Source organism: Ambystoma mexicanum, chromosome 3q, assembly GCF_040938575.1.
Source record: "Ambystoma mexicanum isolate Mex_15411 chromosome 3q, UKY_AmexF1_1, whole genome shotgun sequence".
In the NCBI taxonomy this organism is placed as follows: domain Eukaryota; kingdom Metazoa; phylum Chordata; class Amphibia; order Caudata; family Ambystomatidae; genus Ambystoma; species Ambystoma mexicanum.
The window spans coordinates 1,105,651,928-1,105,676,103 of NC_090926.1; the positions used below are offsets into that span (position 1 = coordinate 1,105,651,928).

The 24,176-nt window shown below is 39.3% G+C and overlaps 9 non-coding genes across 9 annotated transcripts; all 9 read left to right on the forward strand.

The window, feature by feature from the left end:
- Positions 1-1,622: 1,622 nt before the first annotated feature.
- On the forward strand, positions 1,623-1,695 carry TRNAR-CCG (transfer RNA arginine (anticodon CCG)). Its single transcript has one exon. It is a non-coding gene; the product is annotated as a tRNA-Arg (tRNA).
- A 4,004-nt stretch (positions 1,696-5,699) lies between these two features.
- Positions 5,700-5,772, forward strand: TRNAR-CCG (transfer RNA arginine (anticodon CCG)). Its single transcript has one exon. It is a non-coding gene; the product is annotated as a tRNA-Arg (tRNA).
- A 1,965-nt stretch (positions 5,773-7,737) lies between these two features.
- On the forward strand, positions 7,738-7,810 carry TRNAW-CCA (transfer RNA tryptophan (anticodon CCA)). Its single transcript has one exon. It is a non-coding gene; the product is annotated as a tRNA-Trp (tRNA).
- A 1,967-nt stretch (positions 7,811-9,777) lies between these two features.
- TRNAR-CCG (transfer RNA arginine (anticodon CCG)) lies at positions 9,778-9,850 on the forward strand. The gene has a single exon. It is a non-coding gene; the product is annotated as a tRNA-Arg (tRNA).
- A 1,965-nt stretch (positions 9,851-11,815) lies between these two features.
- Positions 11,816-11,888, forward strand: TRNAR-CCG (transfer RNA arginine (anticodon CCG)). The gene has a single exon. It is a non-coding gene; the product is annotated as a tRNA-Arg (tRNA).
- Positions 11,889-13,853: 1,965 nt separating this feature from the next.
- On the forward strand, positions 13,854-13,926 carry TRNAR-CCG (transfer RNA arginine (anticodon CCG)). Its single transcript has one exon. It is a non-coding gene; the product is annotated as a tRNA-Arg (tRNA).
- Positions 13,927-15,893: 1,967 nt separating this feature from the next.
- TRNAR-CCG (transfer RNA arginine (anticodon CCG)) lies at positions 15,894-15,966 on the forward strand. Its single transcript has one exon. It is a non-coding gene; the product is annotated as a tRNA-Arg (tRNA).
- A 4,005-nt stretch (positions 15,967-19,971) lies between these two features.
- On the forward strand, positions 19,972-20,044 carry TRNAR-CCG (transfer RNA arginine (anticodon CCG)). Its single transcript has one exon. It is a non-coding gene; the product is annotated as a tRNA-Arg (tRNA).
- Positions 20,045-24,029: 3,985 nt separating this feature from the next.
- TRNAR-CCG (transfer RNA arginine (anticodon CCG)) lies at positions 24,030-24,102 on the forward strand. The gene has a single exon. It is a non-coding gene; the product is annotated as a tRNA-Arg (tRNA).
- The last annotated feature ends 74 nt before the right edge of the window (positions 24,103-24,176 follow it).

Consider the following 24,176-nt stretch of genomic DNA (forward strand, 5'->3'; position numbering starts at 1 on the left):
TCTTCCTCAGGTGCCATGTCAACTGTGAAGAGAATCCTCCTAAGCTAGCCTCCTTGCAGTGACATGTCACTGAGAATCATTTTCCTCAGTGAGAATCTCTGCAGTGAAAAAGTTTCTCTTAAGGGATTGTCTCTGTAGTGGAATGTTACAGGAAGTCCTCTTGGTTGGGTAGTGTCCCTGGATTGTAGATCATCCTTTTATAGAGCTGCACTGCACTCACATGTTACTGAACAGCACCTTCCTCTGCAAGAATACTAGCAGTAGAAAATATAGTCTTATGAGAATGAAGCCTGCTGTAAGAGCACCCGAATTAGCCCTATTGCCAGTGTCTCTGCAGAAAGTGGACACTGAGTTGAAACTACTTTCTTGAATTGATTGCACAGTTAAGTACCCTTGTTGCTCGGCACTGTTGCCATTATGGAATCGGAGCAATTGAGAAAGACAACGGTCCGTACTGTAGAATAGAATCCTGTTGTGATCTTTTTAGTGACCAATCGACACTAGTGTACTAGGAATACATAAACATGATAAAACCGGAAGAAAAGTGATGAATTCAAATGTAATGCATTTTATTTAGAAAAGTCCACAAAACCTGCACCATTCAAAACTTGCAGTGAGTGATTAATAAGAGGATCTGAAACTATGTCAAAGGAAATGAATAGGTAAGACATGAAAATCACAAAAAATCTGGTGCTCAAGATGGATATTGTGTCAAGTGTCATGCCCATGAGACTCTGTGACACATGTTTCGGAAAATATCTGGCTTCAACAGGTGAAGGATTACTTGAAAAGTCAAGCAAATTAGCAAGGATGTTCCAACCTAGAAGAGGGCATTGCAGTGTGAGGGCATCATAGAAGTCATCATTAGAGACAATGAATACATTATCACTAAGTCAATGACCTCCTAGTTATTATCTTTACCAAGTGGGTGGCCGTGAGACAGTGATCACCACAGATAGGAAGTCAGAGATGTCAGGTGAAATGAAAATATGCCAGGCAAGAAATCTAGTTTGTAGAAATCATCAATTTTTGAGACAGAGTAAGAAAAATGCTGGAACTCTAGAATAGTGTCCATAATGGAAAAATCTTACAGCAATTCTTAAATTTTGTAAAGTGCGAATGCCAAGAATATAACACACAGTGCATCGAATTTACGCATTTGGCCAATCCAAAGCAGTTGCTAAGGATTGGTGCATGTCAGGACTATTTGTCCCTATTTTGAGTTCATCTTCATTTCCATCTGTAGAAAGTACCAGTATATACACATTTTTTAGAAGACAAAACATCAGAAGCCGAACTAAAAGCTATTTCAGTGCATATAAATCAAAATGCTATAAATAAGGATGGCGAGGAGTAGCAACCACCGCACTGTATACTCTCTTCAATCAAAAGTGTTCAATATGAATTGCGGAAGGGTTTGTGTTGCAGGAGTTGTTCCTTTCTTTACCTTCGCTCACTGGACCATCATATGCAAGGTGTGTTTTCCAAACTCACAGACTTGCTTTACATGTTGACTGTGTTTTTTTCATGTTTTTGTTGTTTTTGCCATGGGGTGTTTATTCTGTGTGTGAATTGGTGTTCAGCTGGTCTATTATGGTCAGATCAGTGCATTTCCATCAAGTGGCCCTGTGGCCTAATGGATAAGGCATCAGCCTCCGAAGCTGGGGATTGTGGGTTCAAGTCCCACCTGGGTCGTCAATTATTTTTAATTTTGATCTTAATTAAATATGAACGAATTTCAACATATATTAACATAAAGATGATTAAAAGGTCTCATCAATGAAAATCATCACACTCATTTCATTCACCTTGTCAATACTGATGTATTACCGCGACACTATGCAGTAAAGACACGTGAATCTTGTCCTGTCTTCATAGAGCCGCCTTGCAACTGTGACATATCACTTAATATTTTGCTTCTCAGGGAGTATAGCAGCAGAGAAATATATACTGCTCATTCAATTCCTTATGAGGGCCCCAGCATTTAAGATGTTACTCTTAAGTGAGCTCCCCTGTAGCCACCAATTGCTGAAAAGTGTCTTCCTCAGGTGCCATCTCAACTGTGAAGAGAATCCTCCTAAGCTAGCCTCCTTGCAGTGACATGGCACTGAGAATCATTTTCCTCAGTGAGAATCTCTGCAGTGAAAAAGTTTCTCTTAAGGGATTGTCTCTGTCGTGGAATGTTACAGGAAGTCCTCTTGGTTGGGTAGTGTCCCTGGATTGTAGATCATCCTTTTATAGAGCTGCACTGCACTCACATGTTACTGAACAGCACCTTCCTCTGCAAGAATACTAGCAGTAGAAAATATAGTCTTATGAGAATGAAGCCTGCTGTAAGAGCACCCGAAATAGCCCTATTGCCAGGGTCTCTGCAGAAAGTGGACACTGAGTTGAAACTACTTTCTTGAATTGATTGCACAGATAAGTACACTTGTTGCTCGGCACTGTTGCCATTATGGAATCGGAGCAATTGAGAAAGACAACGGTCCGTACTGTAGAATAGAATCCTGTTGTGCTCTTTTTAGTGACCAATCGACACCAGTGTACCAGGAATACATAAACATGATAAAACAGGAAGAAAAGTGATGAATTCAAATGTAATGCATTTTATTTAGAAAAGTCCGCAAAAAATGCACCATTCAAAACTTGCAGTGAGTGATTAATAAGAGGATCTGAAACTATGTCAAAGGAAATGAATAGGTAAGACATGAAAATCACAAAAAATCTGGTGCTCAAGATGGATATTGTGTCAAGTGTCATGCCCATGAGACTCTGTGACACATGTTTCGGAAAATATCTGGCTTCAACAGGTGAAGGATTACTTGAAAAGTCACGCAAATTAGCAAGGATGTTCCAACCTAGAAGAGGGCATTGCAGTGTGAGGGCATCATAGAAGTCATCATTAGAGACAATGAATACATTATCACTAAGTCAATGACCTCCTAGTTATTATCTTTACCAAGTGGGTGGCCGTGAGACAGTGATCACCACAGATAGGAAGTCAGAGATGTCAGGTGAAATGAAAATATGCCAGGCAAGAAATCTAGTTTGTAGAAATCATCAATTTTTGAGACAGAGTAAGAAAAATGCTGGAACTCTAGAATCGTGTCCATAATGGAAAAATCTTACAGCAATTCTTAAATTTTGTAAAGTGCGAATGCCAAGAATATAACACACAGTGCATCGAATTTACGCATTTGGCCAATCCAAAGCAGTTGCTAAGGATTGGTGCATGTCAGGACTATTTGTCCCTATTTTGAGTTCATCTTCATTTCCATCTGTAGAAAGTACCAGTATATACACATTTTTTAGAAGACAAAACATCAGAAGCCGAACTAAAAGCTATTTCAGTGCATATAAATCAAAATACTATAAATAAGGATGGCGAGGAGTAGCAACCACCGCACTGTATACTCTCTTCAATCAAAAGTGTTCAATATGAATTGCGGAAGGGTTTGTGTTGCAGGAGTTGTTCCTTTCTTTACCTTCGCTCACTGGACCATCATATGCAAGGTGTGTTTTCCAAACTCACAGACTTGCTTTACATGTTGACTGTGTTTTTTTCATGTTCTTGTTGTTTTTGCCATGGGGTGTTTATTCTGTGTGTGAATTGGTGTTCAGATGGTCTATTATGGTCAAATCAGTGCTTTTCCATCAGTTGCCCTGTGGCCTAATGGATAAGGCATCACCCTCCGAAGCTGGGGATTGTGGGTTCAAGTCCCACCTGGGTCGTCAATTATTTTTAATTTTGATCTTAATTAAATATGAACGAATTTCAACATATATTAACATAAAGATGATTAAAAGGTCTCATCAATGAAAATCATCACACTCATTTCATTCACCTTGTCAATACTGATGTATTACCGCGACACTATGCAGTAAAGACACGTGAATCTTGTCCTGTCTTCATAGAGCTGCCTTGCAACTGTGACATATCACTTAATATTTTGCTTCTCAGGGAGTATAGCAGCAGAGAAACATATACTGCTCATTCAATTCCTTATGAGGGCCCCAGCATTTAAGATGTTACTCTTAAGTGAGCTCCCCTGTAGCCACCAATTGCTGAAAAGTGTCTTCCTCAGGTGCCATCTCAACTGTGAAGAGAATCCTCCTAAGCTAGCCTCCTTGCAGTGACATGGCACTGCGAATCATTTTCCTCAGTGAGAATCTCTGCAGTGAAAAAGTTTCTCTTAAGGGATTGTCTCTGCCGTGGAATGTTACAGGAAGTCCTCTTGGTTGGGTAGTGTCCCTGGTTTGTAGATCATCCTTTTATAGAGCTGCACTGCACTCACATGTTACTGAACAGCACCTTCCTCTGCAAGAATACTAGCAGTAGAAAATATAGTCTTATGAGAATGAAGCCCGCTGTAAGAGCACCCGAAATAGCCCTACTGCCAGTGTCTCTGCAGAAAGTGGACACTGAGTTGAAACTACTTTCTTGAATTGATTGCACAGTTAAGTACCCTTGTTGCTCGGCACTGTTGCCATTATGGAATCGGAGCGATTGAGAAAGACAACGGTCCGTACTGTAGAATAGAATCCTGTTGTGCTCTTTTTAGTGACCAATCGACACCAGTGTACCAGGAATACATAAACATGATAAAACAGGAAGAAAAGTGATGAATTCAAATGTAATGCATTTTATTTAGAAAAGTCCACAAAACCTGCACCATTCAAAACTTGCAGTGAGTGATTAATAAGAGGATCTGAAACTATGTCAAAGGAAATGAATAGGTAAGACATGAAAATCACAAAAAATCTGGTGCTCAAGATGGATATTGTGTCAAGTGTCATGCCCATGAGACTCTGTGACACATGTTTCGGAAAATATCTGGCTTCAACAGGTGAAGGATTACTTGAAAAGTCAAGCAAGTTAGCAAGGATGTTCCAACCTAGAAGAGGGCATTGCAGTGTGAGGGCATCATAGAAGTCATCATTAGAGACAATGAATACATTATCACTAAGTCAATGACCTCCTAGTTATTATCTTTACCAAGTGGGTGGCCGTGAGACAGTGATCACCACAGATAGGAAGTCAGAGATGTCAGGTGAAATGAAAATATGCCAGGCAAGAAATCTAGTTTGTAGAAATCATCAATTTTTGAGACAGAGTAAGAAAAATGCTGGAACTCTAGAATAGTGTCCATAATGGAAAAATCTTACAGCAATTCTTAAATTTTGTAAAGTGCGAATGCCAAGAATATAACACACAGTGCATCGAATTTACGCATTTGGCCAATCCAAAGCAGTTGCTAAGGATTGGTGTATGTCAGGACTATTTGTCCCTATTTTGAGTTCATCTTCATTTCCATCTATAGAAAGTACCAGTACATACAAATTTTTTAGAAGACAAAACATCAGAAGCCAAACTAAAAGCTATTTCAGTGCATATAAATCAAAATACTATAAATAAGGATGGCGAGGAGTAGCAACCACCGCACTGTATACTCTCTTCAATCAAAAGTGTTCAATATGAATTGCGGAAGGGTTTGTGTTGCAGGAGTTGTTCCTTTCTTTACCTTCGCTCACTGGACCTTCATATGCAAGGTGTGTTTTCCAAACTCACAGACTTGCTCTACATGTTGACTGTGTTTTTTTTTCATGTTTTTGTTGTTTTTGCCATGGGGTGTTTATTCTGTGTTTGAATTGGTGTTCAGTTGGTCTATTATGGTCAGATCAGTGCTTTTCTATCAAGTGGCCCTGTGGCCTAATGGATAAGGCATCAGCCTCCGAAGCTGGGGATTGTGGGTTTAAGTCCCACCTGGGTCGTCAATTATTTTTAATTTTGATCTTAATTAAATATGAACGAATTTCAACATATATTAACATAAAGATGATTAAAAGGTCTCATCAATGAAAATCATCACACTCATTTCATTCACCTTGTCAATACTGATGTATTACCGCGACACTATGCAGTAAAGACACGTGAATCTTGTCCTGTCTTCATAGAGCTGCCTTGCAACTGTGACATATCACTTAATATTTTGCTTCTCAGGGAGTATAGCAGCAGAGAAACATATACTGCTCATTCAATTCCTTATGAGGGCCCCAGCATTTAAGATGTTACTCTTAAGTGAGCTCCCCTGTAGCCACCAATTGCTGAAAAGTGTCTTCCTCAGGTGCCATGTCAACTGTGAAGAGAATCCTCCTAAGCTAGCCTCCTTGCAGTGACATGTCACTGAGAATCATTTTCCTCAGTGAGAATCTCTGCAGTGAAAAAGTTTCTCTTAAGGGATTGTCTCTGTAGTGGAATGTTACAGGAAGTCCTCTTGGTTGGGTAGTGTCCCTGGATTGTAGATCATCCTTTTATAGAGCTGCACTGCACTCACATGTTACTGAACAGCACCTTCCTCTGCAAGAATACTAGCAGTAGAAAATATAGTCTTATGAGAATGAAGCCTGCTGTAAGAGTACCCGAATTAGCCCTATTGCCAGTGTCTCTGCAGAAAGTGGACACTGAGTTGAAACTACTTTCTTGAATTGATTGCACAGTTAAGTACCCTTGTTGCTCGGCACTGTTGCCATTATGGAATCGGAGCAATTGAGAAAGACAACGGTCCGTACTGTAGAATAGAATCCTGTTGTGATCTTTTTAGTGACCAATCGACACTAGTGTACTAGGAATACATAAACATGATAAAACCGGAAGAAAAGTGATGAATTCAAATGTAATGCATTTTATTTAGAAAAGTCCACAAAACCTGCACCATTCAAAACTTGCAGTGAGTGATTAATAAGAGGATCTGAAACTATGTCAAAGGAAATGAATAGGTAAGACATGAAAATCACAAAAAATCTGGTGCTCAAGATGGATATTGTGTCAAGTGTCATGCCCATGAGACTCTGTGACACATGTTTCGGAAAATATCTGGCTTCAACAGGTGAAGGATTACTTGAAAAGTCAAGCAAATTAGCAAGGATGTTCCAACCTAGAAGAGGGCATTGCAGTGTGAGGGCATCATAGAAGTCATCATTAGAGACAATGAATACATTATCACTAAGTCAATGACCTCCTAGTTATTATCTTTACCAAGTGGGTGGCCGTGAGACAGTGATCACCACAGATAGGAAGTCAGAGATGTCAGGTGAAATGAAAATATGCCAGGCAAGAAATCTAGTTTGTAGAAATCATCAATTTTTGAGACAGAGTAAGAAAAATGCTGGAACTCTAGAATAGTGTCCATAATGGAAAAATCTTACAGCAATTCTTAAATTTTGTAAAGTGCGAATGCCAAGAATATAACACACAGTGCATCGAATTTACGCATTTGGCCAATCCAAAGCAGTTGCTAAGGATTGGTGCATGTCAGGACTATTTGTCCCTATTTTGAGTTCATCTTCATTTCCATCTGTAGAAAGTACCAGTATATACACATTTTTTAGAAGACAAAACATCAGAAGCCGAACTAAAAGCTATTTCAGTGCATATAAATCAAAATACTATAAATAAGGATGGCGAGGAGTAGCAACCACCGCACTGTATACTCTCTTCAATCAAAAGTGTTCAATATGAATTGCGGAAGGGTTTGTGTTGCAGGAGTTGTTCCTTTCTTTACCTTCGCTCACTGGACCATCATATGCAAGGTGTGTTTTCCAAACTCACAGACTTGCTTTACATGTTGACTGTGTTTTTTTCATGTTTTTGTTGTTTTTGCCATGGGGTGTTTATTCTGTGTGTGAATTGGTGTTCAGATGGTCTATTATGGTCAGATCAGTGCTTTTCCATCAAGTGGCCCTGTGGCCTAATGGATAAGGCATCAGCCTCCAAAGCTGGGGATTGTGGGTTCAAGTCCCACCTGGGTCGTCAATTATTTTTAATTTTGATCTTAATTAAATATGAACGAATTTCAACATATATTAACATAAAGATGATTAAAAGGTCTAATCAATGAAAATCATCACACTCATTTCATACACCTTGTCAATACTGATGTATTACCGCGACACTATGCAGTAAAGACACGTGAATCTTGTCCTGTCTTCATAGAGCTGCCTTGCAACTGTGACATATCACTTAATATTTTGCTTCTCAGGGAGTATAGCAGCAGAGAAACATATACTGCTCATTCAATTCCTTATGAGGGCCCCAGCATTTAAGATGTTACTCTTAAGTGAGCTCCCCTGTAGCCACCAATTGCTGAAAAGTGTCTTCCTCAGGTGCCATCTCAACTGTGAAGAGAATCCTCCTAAGCTAGCCTCCTTGCAGTGACATGGCACTGAGAATCATTTTCCTCAGTGAGAATCTCTGCAGTGAAAAAGTTTCTCTTAAGGGATTGTCTCTGTCGTGGAATGTTACAGGAAGTCCTCTTGGTTGGGTAGTGTCCCTGGATTGTAGATCATCCTTTTATAGAGCTGCACTGCACTCACATGTTACTGAACAGCACCTTCCTCTGCAAGAATACTAGCAGTAGAAAATATAGTCTTATGAGAATGAAGCCTGCTGTAAGAGCACCCGAAATAGCCCTATTGCCAGGGTCTCTGCAGAAAGTGGACACTGAGTTGAAACTACTTTCTTGAATTGATTGCACAGTTAAGTACACTTGTTGCTCGGCACTGTTGCCATTATGGAATCGGAGCAATTGAGAAAGACAACGGTCCGTACTGTAGAATAGAATCCTGTTGTGCTCTTTTTAGTGACCAATCGACACCAGTGTACCAGGAATACATAAACATGATAAAACAGGAAGAAAAGTGATGAATTCAAATGTAATGCATTTTATTTAGAAAAGTCCACAAAACCTGCACCATTCAAAACTTGCAGTGAGTGATTAATAAGAGGATCTGAAACTATGTCAAAGGAAATGAATAGGTAAGACATGAAAATCACAAAAAATCTGGTGCTCAAGATGGATATTGTGTCAAGTGTCATGCCCATGAGACTCTGTGACACATGTTTCGGAAAATATCTGGCTTCAACAGGTGAAGGATTACTTGAAAAGTCAAGCAAGTTAGCAAGGATGTTCCAACCTAGAAGAGGGCATTGCAGTGTGAGGGCATCATAGAAGTCATCATTAGAGACAATGAATACATTATCACTAAGTCAATGACCTCCTAGTTATTATCTTTACCAAGTGGGTGGCCGTGAGACAGTGATCACCACAGATAGGAAGTCAGAGATGTCAGGTGAAATGAAAATATGCCAGGCAAGAAATCTAGTTTGTAGAAATCATCAATTTTTGAGACAGAGTAAGAAAAATGCTGGAACTCTAGAATAGTGTCCATAATGGAAAAATCTTACAGCAATTCTTAAATTTTGTAAAGTGCGAATGCCAAGAATATAACACACAGTGCATCGAATTTACGCATTTGGCCAATCCAAAGCAGTTGCTAAGGATTGGTGTATGTCAGGACTATTTGTCCCTATTTTGAGTTCATCTTCATTTCCATCTATAGAAAGTACCAGTACATACAAATTTTTTAGAAGACAAAACATCAGAAGCCAAACTAAAAGCTATTTCAGTGCATATAAATCAAAATACTATAAATAAGGATGGCGAGGAGTAGCAACCACCGCACTGTATACTCTCTTCAATCAAAAGTGTTCAATATGAATTGCGGAAGGGTTTGTGTTGCAGGAGTTGTTCCTTTCTTTACCTTCGCTCACTGGACCTTCATATGCAAGGTGTGTTTTCCAAACTCACAGACTTGCTCTACATGTTGACTGTGTTTTTTTTTCATGTTTTTGTTGTTTTTGCCATGGGGTGTTTATTCTGTGTTTGAATTGGTGTTCAGTTGGTCTATTATGGTCAGATCAGTGCTTTTCTATCAAGTGGCCCTGTGGCCTAATGGATAAGGCATCAGCCTCCGAAGCTGGGGATTGTGGGTTTAAGTCCCACCTGGGTCGTCAATTATTTTTAATTTTGATCTTAATTAAATATGAACGAATTTCAACATATATTAACATAAAGATGATTAAAAGGTCTCATCAATGAAAATCATCACACTCATTTCATTCACCTTGTCAATACTGATGTATTACCGCGACACTATGCAGTAAAGACACGTGAATCTTGTCCTGTCTTCATAGAGCTGCCTTGCAACTGTGACATATCACTTAATATTTTGCTTCTCAGGGAGTATAGCAGCAGAGAAACATATACTGCTCATTCAATTCCTTATGAGGGCCCCAGCATTTAAGATGTTACTCTTAAGTGAGCTCCCCTGTAGCCACCAATTGCTGAAAAGTGTCTTCCTCAGGTGCCATGTCAACTGTGAAGAGAATCCTCCTAAGCTAGCCTCCTTGCAGTGACATGTCACTGAGAATCATTTTCCTCAGTGAGAATCTCTGCAGTGAAAAAGTTTCTCTTAAGGGATTGTCTCTGTAGTGGAATGTTACAGGAAGTCCTCTTGGTTGGGTAGTGTCCCTGGATTGTAGATCATCCTTTTATAGAGCTGCACTGCACTCACATGTTACTGAACAGCACCTTCCTCTGCAAGAATACTAGCAGTAGAAAATATAGTCTTATGAGAATGAAGCCTGCTGTAAGAGCACCCGAATTAGCCCTATTGCCAGTGTCTCTGCAGAAAGTGGACACTGAGTTGAAACTACTTTCTTGAATTGATTGCACAGTTAAGTACCCTTGTTGCTCGGCACTGTTGCCATTATGGAATCGGAGCAATTGAGAAAGACAACGGTCCGTACTGTAGAATAGAATCCTGTTGTGATCTTTTTAGTGACCAATCGACACTAGTGTACTAGGAATACATAAACATGATAAAACCGGAAGAAAAGTGATGAATTCAAATGTAATGCATTTTATTTAGAAAAGTCCACAAAACCTGCACCATTCAAAACTTGCAGTGAGTGATTAATAAGAGGATCTGAAACTATGTCAAAGGAAATGAATAGGTAAGACATGAAAATCACAAAAAATCTGGTGCTCAAGATGGATATTGTGTCAAGTGTCATGCCCATGAGACTCTGTGACACATGTTTCGGAAAATATCTGGCTTCAACAGGTGAAGGATTACTTGAAAAGTCAAGCAAATTAGCAAGGATGTTCCAACCTAGAAGAGGGCATTGCAGTGTGAGGGCATCATAGAAGTCATCATTAGAGACAATGAATACATTATCACTAAGTCAATGACCTCCTAGTTATTATCTTTACCAAGTGGGTGGCCGTGAGACAGTGATCACCACAGATAGGAAGTCAGAGATGTCAGGTGAAATGAAAATATGCCAGGCAAGAAATCTAGTTTGTAGAAATCATCAATTTTTGAGACAGAGTAAGAAAAATGCTGGAACTCTAGAATAGTGTCCATAATGGAAAAATCTTACAGCAATTCTTAAATTTTGTAAAGTGCGAATGCCAAGAATATAACACACAGTGCATCGAATTTACGCATTTGGCCAATCCAAAGCAGTTGCTAAGGATTGGTGCATGTCAGGACTATTTGTCCCTATTTTGAGTTCATCTTCATTTCCATCTGTAGAAAGTACCAGTATATACACATTTTTTAGAAGACAAAACATCAGAAGCCGAACTAAAAGCTATTTCAGTGCATATAAATCAAAATACTATAAATAAGGATGGCGAGGAGTAGCAACCACCGCACTGTATACTCTCTTCAATCAAAAGTGTTCAATATGAATTGCGGAAGGGTTTGTGTTGCAGGAGTTGTTCCTTTCTTTACCTTCGCTCACTGGACCATCATATGCAAGGTGTGTTTTCCAAACTCACAGACTTGCTTTACATGTTGACTGTGTTTTTTTCATGTTTTTGTTGTTTTTGCCATGGGGTGTTTATTCTGTGTGTGAATTGGTGTTCAGATGGTCTATTATGGTCAGATCAGTGCTTTTCCATCAAGTGGCCCTGTGGCCTAATGGATAAGGCATCAGCCTCCGAAGCTGGGAATTGTGGGTTCAAGTCCCACCTGGGTCGTCAATTATTTTTAATTTTGATCTTAATTAAATATGAACGAATTTCAACATATATTAACATAAAGATGATTAAAAGGTCTCATCAATGAAAATCATCACACTCATTTCATTCACCTTGTCAATACTGATGTATTACCGCGACACTATGCAGTAAAGACACGTGAATCTTGTCCTGTCTTCATAGAGCTGCCTTGCAACTGTGACATATCACTTAATATTTTGCTTCTCAGGGAGTATAGCAGCAGAGAAACAGATACTGCTAATTCAATTCCTTATGAGGGCCCCAGCATTTAAGATGTTACTCTTAAGTGAGCTCCCCTGTAGCCTCCAATTGCTGAAAAGTGTCTTCCTCAGGTGCCATCTCAACTGTGAAGAGAATCCTCCTAAGCTAGCCTCCTTGCAGTGACATGGCACTGAGAATCATTTTCCTCAGTGAGAATCTCTGCAGTGAAAAAGTTTCTCTTAAGGGATTGTCTCTGTCGTGGAATGTTACAGGAAGTCCTCTTGGTTGGGTAGTGTCCCTGGATTGTAGATCATCCTTTTATAGAGCTGCACTGCACTCACATGTTACTGAACAGCACCTTCCTCTGCAAGAATACTAGCATTAGAAAATATAGTCTTATGAGAATGAAGCCTGCTGTAAGAGCACCCGAATTAGCCCTATTGCCAGTGTCTCTGCAGAAAGTGGACACTGAGTTGAAACTACTTTCTTGAATTGATTGCACAGTTAAGTACCCTTGTTGCTCGGCACTGTTGCCATTATGGAATCGGAGCAATTGAGAAAGACAACGGTCCGTACTGTAGAATAGAATCCTGTTGTGCTCTTTTTAGTGACCAATCGACACTAGTGTACTAGGAATACATAAACATGATAAAACCGGAAGAAAAGTGATGAATTCAAATGTAATGCATTTTATTTAGAAAAGTCCACAAAACCTGCACCATTCAAAACTTGCAGTGAGTGATTAATAAGAGGATCTGAAACTATGTCAAAGGAAATGAATAGGTAAGACATGAAAATCACAAAAAATCTGGTGCTCAAGATGGATATTGTGTCAAGTGTCATGCCCATGAGACTCTGTGACACATGTTTTGGAAAATATCTGGCTTCAACAGGTGAAGGATTACTTGAAAAGTCAAGCAAGTTAGCAAGGATGTTCCAACCTAGAAGAGGGCATTGCAGTGTGAGGGCATCATAGAAGTCATCATTAGAGACAATGAATACATTATCACTAAGTCAATGACCTCCTAGTTATTATCTTTACCAAGTGGGTGGCCGTGAGACAGTGATCACCACAGATAGGAAGTCAGAGATGTCAGGTGAAATGAAAATATGCCAGGCAAGAAATCTAGTTTGTAGAAATCATCAATTTTTGAGACAGAGTAAGAAAAATGCTGGAACTCTAGAATAGTGTCCATAATGGAAAAATCTTACAGCAATTCTTAAATTTTGTAAAGTGCGAATGCCAAGAATATAACACACAGTGCATCGAATTTACGCATTTGGCCAATCCAAAGCAGTTGCTAAGGATTGGTGCATGTCAGGACTATTTGTCCCTATTTTGAGTTCATCTTCATTTCCATCTGTAGAAAGTACCAGTATATACACATTTTTTAGAAGACAAAACATCAGAAGCCGAACTAAAAGCTATTTCAGTGCATATAAATCAAAATACTATAAATAAGGATGGCGAGGAGTAGCAACCACCGCACTGTATACTCTCTTCAATCAAAAGTGTTCAATATGAATTGCGGAAGGGTTTGTGTTGCAGGAGTTGTTCCTTTCTTTACCTTCGCTCACTGGACCATCATATGCAAGGTGTGTTTTCCAAACTCACAGACTTGCTTTACATGTTGACTGTGTTTTTTTCATGTTCTTGTTGTTTTTGCCATGGGGTGTTTATTCTGTGTGTGAATTGGTGTTCAGATGGTCTATTATGGTCAGATCAGTGCTTTTCCATCAAGTGGCCCTGTGGCCTAATGGATAAGGCATCACCCTCCGAAGCTGGGGATTGTGGGTTCAAGTCCCACCTGGGTCGTCAATTATTTTTAATTTTGATCTTAATTAAATATGAACGAATTTCAACATATATTAACATAAAGATGATTAAAAGGTCTCATCAATGAAAATCATCACACTCATTTCATTCACCTTGTCAATACTGATGTATTACCGCGACACTATGCAGTAAAGACACGTGAATCTTGTCCTGTCTTCATAGAGCTGCCTTGCAACTGTGACATATCACTTAATATTTTGCTTCTCAGGGAGTATAGCAGCAGAGAAACATATACTGCTCATTCAATTCCTTATGAGGGCCCCAGCATTTAAGATGTTACTCTTAAGTGAGCTCCCCTGTAGCCACCAATTGCTGAAAAGTGTCTTCCTCAGGTGCCATCTCAACTGTGAAGAGAATCCTCCTAAGCTAGCCTCCTTGCAGTGACATGGCACTGAGAATCATTTTCCTCAGTGAGAATCTCTGCAGTGAAAAAGTTTCTCTTAAGGGATTGTCTCTGTCGTGGAATGTTACAGGAAGTCCTCTTGGTTGGGTAGTGTCCCTGGTTTGTAGATCATCCTTTTATAGAGCTGCACTGCACTCACATGTTACTGAACAGCACCTTCCTCTGCAAGAATACTAGCAGTAGAAAATATAGTCTTATGAGAATGAAGCCCGCTGTAAGAGCACCCGAAATAGCCCTACTGCCAGTGTCTCTGCAGAAAGTGGACACTGAGTTGAAACTACTTTCTTGAATTGATTGCACAGTTAAGTACCCTTGTTGCTCGGCACTGTTGCCATTATGGAATCGGAGCGATTGAGAAAGACAACGGTCCGTACTGTAGAATAGAATCCTGTTGTGCTCTTTTTAGTGACCAATCGACACCAGTGTACCAGGAATACATAAACATGATAAAACAGGAAGAAAAGTGATGAATTCAAATGTAATGCATTTTATTTAGAAAAGTCCACAAAACCTGCACCATTCAAAACTTGCAGTGAGTGATTAATAAGAGGATCTGAAACTATGTCAAAGGAAATGAATAGGTAAGACATGAAAATCACAAAAAATCTGGTGCTCAAGATGGATATTGTGTCAAGTGTCATGCCCATGAGACTCTGTGACACATGTTTCGGAAAATATCTGGCTTCAACAGGTGAAGGATTACTTGAAAAGTCAAGCAAGTTAGCAAGGATGTTCCAACCTAGAAGAGGGCATTGCAGTGTGAGGGCATCATAGAAGTCATCATTAGAGACAATGAATACATTATCACTAAGTCAATGACCTCCTAGTTATTATCTTTACCAAGTGGGTGGCCGTGAGACAGTGATCACCACAGATAGGAAGTCAGAGATGTCAGGTGAAATGAAAATATGCCAGGCAAGAAATCTAGTTTGTAGAAATCATCAATTTTTGAGACAGAGTAAGAAAAATGCTGGAACTCTAGAATAGTGTCCATAATGGAAAAATCTTACAGCAATTCTTAAATTTTGTAAAGTGCGAATGCCAAGAATATAACACACAGTGCATCGAATTTACGCATTTGGCCAATCCAAAGCAGTTGCTAAGGATTGGTGTATGTCAGGACTATTTGTCCCTATTTTGAGTTCATCTTCATTTCCATCTATAGAAAGTACCAGTACATACAAATTTTTTAGAAGACAAAACATCAGAAGCCAAACTAAAAGCTATTTCAGTGCATATAAATCAAAATACTATAAATAAGGATGGCGAGGAGTAGCAACCACCGCACTGTATACTCTCTTCAATCAAAAGTGTTCAATATGAATTGCGGAAGGGTTTGTGTTGCAGGAGTTGTTCCTTTCTTTACCTTCGCTCACTGGACCTTCATATGCAAGGTGTGTTTTCCAAACTCACAGACTTGCTCTACATGTTGACTGTGTTTTTTTTTCATGTTTTTGTTGTTTTTGCCATGGGGTGTTTATTCTGTGTTTGAATTGGTGTTCAGTTGGTCTATTATGGTCAGATCAGTGCTTTTCTATCAAGTGGCCCTGTGGCCTAATGGATAAGGCATCAGCCTCCGAAGCTGGGGATTGTGGGTTTAAGTCCCACCTGGGTCGTCAATTATTTTTAATTTTGATCTTAATTAAATATGAACGAATTTCAACATATATTAACATAAAGATGATTAAAAGGTCTCATCAATGAAAATCATCACACTCATTTCATTCACCTTGTCAATACTGATGTATTACCGCGACACTATGCAGTAAAGACACGTGAATCTTGTCCTGTCTTCATAGAGCTGCCTTGCAACTGTGACATATCACTTAATATTTTGCTTCTCAGGGAGTATAGCAGCAGAGAAACATATACTGCTCATTCAATTCCTTATGAGGGCCCCAGCATTTAAGATGTTACTCTTAAGTGAGCTCCCCTGTAGCCACCAATTGCTGAAAAGTGTCTTCCTCAGGTGCCATGTCAACTGTGAAGAGAATCCTCCTAAGCTAGCCTCCTTGCAGTGACATGTCACTGAGAATCATTTTCCTCAGTGAGAATCTCTGCAGTGAAAAAGTTTCTCTTAAGGGATTGTCTCTGTAGTGGAATGTTACAGGAAGTCCTCTTGGTTGGGTAGTGTCCCTGGATTGTAGATCATCCTTTTATAGAGCTGCACTGCACTCACATGTTACTGAACAGCACCTTCCTCTGCAAGAATACTAGCAGTAGAAAATATAGTCTTATGAGAATGAAGCCTGCTGTAAGAGCACCCGAATTAGCCCTATTGCCAGTGTCTCTGCAGAAAGTGGACACTGAGTTGAAACTACTTTCTTGAATTGATTGCACAGTTAAGTACCCTTGTTGCTCGGCACTGTTGCCATTATGGAATCGGAGCAATTGAGAAAGACAACGGTCCGTACTGTAGAATAGAATCCTGTTGTGATCTTTTTAGTGACCAATCGACACCAGTGTACCAGGAATACATAAACATGATAAAACAGGAAGAAAAGTGATGAATTCAAATGTAATGCATTTTATTTAGAAAAGTCCGCAAAAAATGCACCATTCAAAACTTGCAGTGAGTGATTAATAAGAGGATCTGAAACTATGTCAAAGGAAATGAATAGGTAAGACATGAAAATCACAAAAAATCTGGTGCTCAAGATGGATATTGTGTCAAGTGTCATGCCCATGAGACTCTGTGACACATGTTTCGGAAAATATCTGGCTTCAACAGGTGAAGGATTACTTGAAAAGTCACGCAAATTAGCAAGGATGTTCCAACCTAGAAGAGGGCATTGCAGTGTGAGGGCATCATAGAAGTCATCATTAGAGACAATGAATACATTATCACTAAGTCAATGACCTCCTAGTTATTATCTTTACCAAGTGGGTGGCCGTGAGACAGTGATCACCACAGATAGGAAGTCAGAGATGTCAGGTGAAATGAAAATATGCCAGGCAAGAAATCTAGTTTGTAGAAATCATCAATTTTTGAGACAGAGTAAGAAAAATGCTGGAACTCTAGAATCGTGTCCATAATGGAAAAATCTTACAGCAATTCTTAAATTTTGTAAAGTGCGAATGCCAAGAATATAACACACAGTGCATCGAATTTACGCATTTGGCCAATCCAAAGCAGTTGCTAAGGATTGGTGCATGTCAGGACTATTTGTCCCTATTTTGAGTTCATCTTCATTTCCATCTGTAGAAAGTACCAGTATATACACATTTTTTAGAAGACAAAACATCAGAAGCCGAACTAAAAGCTATTTCAGTGCATATAAATCAAAATACTATAAATAAGGATGGCGAGGAGTAGCAACCACCGCACTGTATACTCTCTTCAATCAAAAGTGTTCAATATGAATTGCGGAAGGGTTTGTGTTGCAGGAGTTGTTCCTTTCTTTACCTTCGCTCACTGGACCATCATATGCAAGGTGTGTTTTCCAAACTCACAGACTTGCTTTACATGTTGACTGTGTTTTTTTCATGTTCTTGTTGTTTTTGCCATGGGGTGTTTATTCTGTGTGTGAATTGGTGTTCAGATGGTCTATTATGGTCAGATCAGTGCTTTTCCATCAAGTTGCCCTGTGGCCTAATGGATAAGGCATCACCCTCCGAAGCTGGGGATTGTGGGTTCAAGTCCCACCTGGGTCGTCAATTATTTTTAATTTTGATCTTAATTAAATATGAACGAATTTCAACATATATTAACATAAAGATGATTAAAAGGTCTCATCAATGAAAATCATCACACTCATTTCATTCACCTTGTCAATACTGATGTATTACCGCGACACTATGCAGTAAAGACACGTGAATCTTGTCCTGTCTTCATAGAGCTGCCTTGCAACTGTGACATATCACTTAATATTTTGCTTCTCAGGGAGTATAGCAGCAGAGAAACATATACTGCTCATTCAATTCCTTATGAGGGCCCCAGCATTTAAGATGTTACTCTTAAGTGAGCTCCCCTGTAGCCACCAATTGCTGAAAAGTGTCTTCCTCAGGTGCCATCTCAACTGTGAAGAGAATCCTCCTAAGCTAGCCTCCTTGCAGTGACATGGCACTGAGAATCATTTTCCTCAGTGAGAATCTCTGCAGTGAAAAAGTTTCTCTTAAGGGATTGTCTCAGTCGTGGAATGTTACAGGAAGTCCTCTTGGTTGGGTAGTGTCCCTGGTTTGTAGATCATCCTTTTATAGAGCTGCACTGCACTCACATGTTACTGAACAGCACCTTCCTCTGCAAGAATACTAGCAGTAGAAAATATAGTCTTATGAGAATGAAGCCCGCTGTAAGAGCACCCGAAATAGCCCTACTGCCAGTGTCTCTGCAGAAAGTGGACACTGAGTTGAAACTACTTTCTTGAATTGATTGCACAGTTAAGTACCCTTGTTGCTCGGCACTGTTGCCATTATGGAATCGGAGCGATTGAGAAAGACAACGGTCCGTACTGTAGAATAGAATCCTGTTGTGCTCTTTTTAGTGACCAATCGACACCAGTGTACCAGGAATACATAAACATGATAAAACAGGAAGAAAAGTGATGAATTCAAATGTAATGCATTTTATTTAGAAAAGTCCACAAAACCTGCACCATTCAAAACTTGCAGTGAGTGATTAATAAGAGGATCTGAAACTATGTCAAAGGAAATGAATAGGTAAGACATGAAAATCACAAAAAATCTGGTGCTCAAGATGGATATTGTGTCAAGTGTCATGCCCATGAGACTCTGTGACACATGTTTCGGAAAATATCTGGCTTCAACAGGTGAAGGATTACTTGAAAAGTCAAGCAAGTTAGCAAGGATGTTCCAACCTAGAAGAGGGCATTGCAGTGTGAGGGCATCATAGAAGTCATCATTAGAGACAATGAATACATTATCACTAAGTCAATGACCTCCTAGTTATTATCTTTACCAAGTGGGTGGCCGTGAGACAGTGATCACCACAGATAGGAAGTCAGAGATGTCAGGTGAAATGAAAATATGCCAGGCAAGAAATCTAGTTTGTAGAAATCATCAATTTTTGAGACAGAGTAAGAAAAATGCTGGAACTCTAGAATAGTGTCCATAATGGAAAAATCTTACAGCAATTCTTAAATTTTGTAAAGTGCGAATGCCAAGAATATAACACACAGTGCATCGAATTTACGCATTTGGCCAATCCAAAGCAGTTGCTAAGGATTGGTGTATGTCAGGACTATTTGTCCCTATTTTGAGTTCATCTTCATTTCCATCTATAGAAAGTACCAGTACATACAAATTTTTTAGAAGACAAAACATCAGAAGCCAAACTAAAAGCTATTTCAGTGCATATAAATCAAAATACTATAAATAAGGATGGCGAGGAGTAGCAACCACCGCACTGTATACTCTCTTCAATCAAAAGTGTTCAATATGAATTGCGGAAGGGTTTGTGTTGCAGGAGTTGTTCCTTTCTTTACCTTCGCTCACTGGACCTTCATATGCAAGGTGTGTTTTCCAAACTCACAGACTTGCTCTACATGTTGACTGTGTTTTTTTTTCATGTTTTTGTTGTTTTTGCCATGGGGTGTTTATTCTGTGTTTGAATTGGTGTTCAGTTGGTCTATTATGGTCAGATCAGTGCTTTTCTATCAAGTGGCCCTGTGGCCTAATGGATAAGGCATCAGCCTCCGAAGCTGGGGATTGTGGGTTTAAGTCCCACCTGGGTCGTCAATTATTTTTAATTTTGATCTTAATTAAATATGAACGAATTTCAACATATATTAACATAAAGATGATTAAAAGGTCTCATCAATGAAAATCATCACACTCATTTCATTCACCTTGTCAATACTGATGTATTACCGCGACACTATGCAGTAAAGACACGTGAATCTTGTCCTGTCTTCATAGAGCTGCCTTGCAACTGTGACATATCACTTAATATTTTGCTTCTCAGGGAGTATAGCAGCAGAGAAACATATACTGCTCATTCAATTCCTTATGAGGGCCCCAGCATTTAAGATGTTACTCTTAAGTGAGCTCCCCTGTAGCCACCAATTGCTGAAAAGTGTCTTCCTCAGGTGCCATGTCAACTGTGAAGAGAATCCTCCTAAGCTAGCCTCCTTGCAGTGACATGTCACTGAGAATCATTTTCCTCAGTGAGAATCTCTGCAGTGAAAAAGTTTCTCTTAAGGGATTGTCTCTGTAGTGGAATGTTACAGGAAGTCCTCTTGGTTGGGTAGTGTCCCTGGATTGTAGATCATCCTTTTATAGAGCTGCACTGCACTCACATGTTACTGAACAGCACCTTCCTCTGCAAGAATACTAGCAGTAGAAAATATAGTCTTATGAGAATGAAGCCTGCTGTAAGAGCACCCGAATTAGCCCTATTGCCAGTGTCTCTGCAGAAAGTGGACACTGAGTTGAAACTACTTTCTTGAATTGATTGCACAGTTAAGTACCCTTGTTGCTCGGCACTGTTGCCATTATGGAATCGGAGCAATTGAGAAAGACAACGGTCCGTACTGTAGAATAGAATCCTGTTGTGATCTTTTTAGTGACCAATCGACACTAGTGTACTAGGAATACATAAACATGATAAAACCGGAAGAAAAGTGATGAATTCAAATGTAATGCATTTTATTTAGAAAAGTCCACAAAACCTGCACCATTCAAAACTTGCAGTGAGTGATTAATAAGAGGATCTGAAACTATGTCAAAGGAAATGAATAGGTAAGACATGAAAATCACAAAAAATCTGGTGCTCAAGATGGATATTGTGTCAAGTGTCATGCCCATGAGACTCTGTGACACATGTTTCGGAAAATATCTGGCTTCAACAGGTGAAGGATTACTTGAAAAGTCAAGCAAATTAGCAAGGATGTTCCAACCTAGAAGAGGGCATTGCAGTGTGAGGGCATCATAGAAGTCATCATTAGAGACAATGAATACATTATCACTAAGTCAATGACCTCCTAGTTATTATCTTTACCAAGTGGGTGGCCGTGAGACAGTGATCACCACAGATAGGAAGTCAGAGATGTCAGGTGAAATGAAAATATGCCAGGCAAGAAATCTAGTTTGTAGAAATCATCAATTTTTGAGAAAGAGTAAGAAAAATGCTGGAACTCTAGAATAGTGTCCATAATGGAAAAATCTTACAGCAATTCTTAAATTTTGTAAAGTGCGAATGCCAAGAATATAACACACAGTGCATCGAATTTACGCATTTGGCCAATCCAAAGCAGTTGCTAAGGATTGGTGCATGTCAGGACTATTTGTCCCTATTTTGAGTTCATCTTCATTTCCATCTGTAGAAAGTACCAGTATATACACATTTTTTAGAAGACAAAACATCAGAAGCCGAACTAAAAGCTATTTCAGTGCATATAAATCAAAATGCTATAAATAAGGATGGCGAGGAGTAGCAACCACCGCACTGTATACTCTCTTCAATCAAAAGTGTTCAATATGAATTGCGGAAGGGTTTGTGTTGCAGGAGTTGTTTCTTTCTTTATCTTCGCTCACTGGACCTTCATATGCAAGGTGTGTTTTCCAAACTCACAGACTTGCTCTACATGTTGACTGTGTTTTTTTTTCATGTTTTTGTTGTTTTTGCCATGGGGTGTTTATTCTGTGTGTGAATTGGTGTTCAGTTGGTCTATTATGGTCAGATCAGTGCTTTTCCAACAAGTGGCCTTGTGGCCTAATGGATAAGGCATCAGCCTCCGAAGCTGGGGATGGGTCGTCAATTATTTTTAATTTTGATCTTAATTAAATATGAACGAATTTCAACATATATTAACATAAAGATGATTAAAAGGTCTCATCAATGAAAATCATCACACTCATTTCATTCACCTTGTCAATACTGATGTATTACCGCGACACTATGCAGTAAAGACACGTGAATCTTGTCCTGTCTTCATAGAGCTGCCTTGCAACTGTGACATATCACTTAATATTTTGCTTCTCAGGGAGTATAGCAGCAGAGAAACATATACTGCTCACTCAATTCCTTATGAGGGCCCCAGCATTTAAGATGTTACTCTTAAGTGAGCTCCCAAGTAGCCACCAATTGCTGAAAAGTGTCTTCCTCAGGTGCCATCTCAACTGTGAAGAGAATCCTCCTAAGCTAGCCTCCTTGCAGTGACATGTCACTGAGAATCATTTTCCTCAGTGAGAATCTCTGCAGTGAAAAAGTTTCTCTTAAGGGATTGTCTCTGTAGTGGAATGTTACAGGAAGTCCTCTTGGTTGGGTAGTGTCCCTGGATTGTAGATCATCCTTTTATAGAGCTGCACTGCACTCACATGTTACTGAACAGCACCTTCCTCTGCAAGAATACTAGCAGTAGAAAATATAGTCTTATGAGAATGAAGCCTGCTGTAAGAGCACCCGAAATAGCCCTATTGCCAGTGTCTCTGCAGAAAGTGGACACTGAGTTGAAACTACTTTCTTGAATTGATTGCACAGTTAAGTACCCTTGTTGCTCGGCACTGTTGCCATTATGGAATCGGAGCAATTGAGAAAGGCAACGGTCCGTACTGTAGAATAGAATCCTGTTGTGCTCTTTTTAGTGACCAATCGACACCAGTGTACCAGGAATACATAAACATGATAAAACAGGAAGAAAAGTGATGAATTCAAATGTAATGCATTTTATTTAGAAAAGTCCACAAAACCTGCACCATTCAAAACTTGCAGTGAGTGATTAATAAGAGGATCTGAAACTATGTCAAAGGAAATGAATAGGTAAGACATGAAAATCACAAAAAATCTGGTGCTCAAGATGGATATTGTGTCAAGTGTCATGCCCATGAGACTCTGTGACACATGTTTCGGAAAATATCTGGCTTCAACAGGTGAAGGATTACTTGAAAAGTCAAGCAAGTTAGCAAGGATGTTCCAACCTAGAAGAGGGCATTGCAGTGTGAGGGCATCATAGAAGTCATCATTAGAAACAATGAATACATTATCACTAAGTCAATGACCTCCTAGTTATTATCTTTACCAAGTGGGTGGCCGTGAGACAGTGATCACCACAGATAGGAAGTCAGAGATGTCAGGTGAAATGAAAATATGCCAGGCAAGAAATCTAGTTTGTAGAAATCATCAATTTTTGAGACAGAGTAAGAAAAATGCTGGAACTCTAGAATAGTGTCCATAATGGAAAAATCTTACAGCAATTCTTAAATTTTGTAAAGTGCGAATGCCAAGAATATAACACACAGTGCATCGAATTTACGCATTTGGCCAACCCAAAGCAGTTGCTAAGGATTGGTGTATGTCAGGACTATTTGTCCCTATTTTGAGTTCATCTTCATTTCCATCTGTAGAAAGTACCAGTACATACACATTTTTTAGAAGACAAAACATCAGAAGCCAAACTAAAAGCTATTTCAGTGCATATAAATCAAAATACTATAAATAAGGATGGCGAGGAGTAGCAACCACCGCACTGTATACTCTCTTCAATCAAAAGTGTTCAATATGAATTGCGGAAGGGTTTGTGTTGCAGGAGTTGTTCCTTTCTTTACCTTCGCTCACTGGACCATCATATGCAAGGTGTGTTTTCCAAACTCACAGACTTGCTTTACATGTTGACTGTGTTTTTTTCATGTTTTTGTTGTTTTTGCCATGGGGTGTTTATTCTGTGTTTGAATTGGTGTTCAGTTGGTCTATTATGGTCAGATCAGTGCTTTTCTATCAAGTGGCCCTGTGGCCTAATGGATAAGGCATCAGCCTCCGAAGCTGGGGATTGTGGGTTCAAGTCCCACCTGGGTCGCCAATTATTTTTAATTTTGATCTTAATTAAATATGAACGAATTTCAACATATATTAACATAAAGATGATTAAAA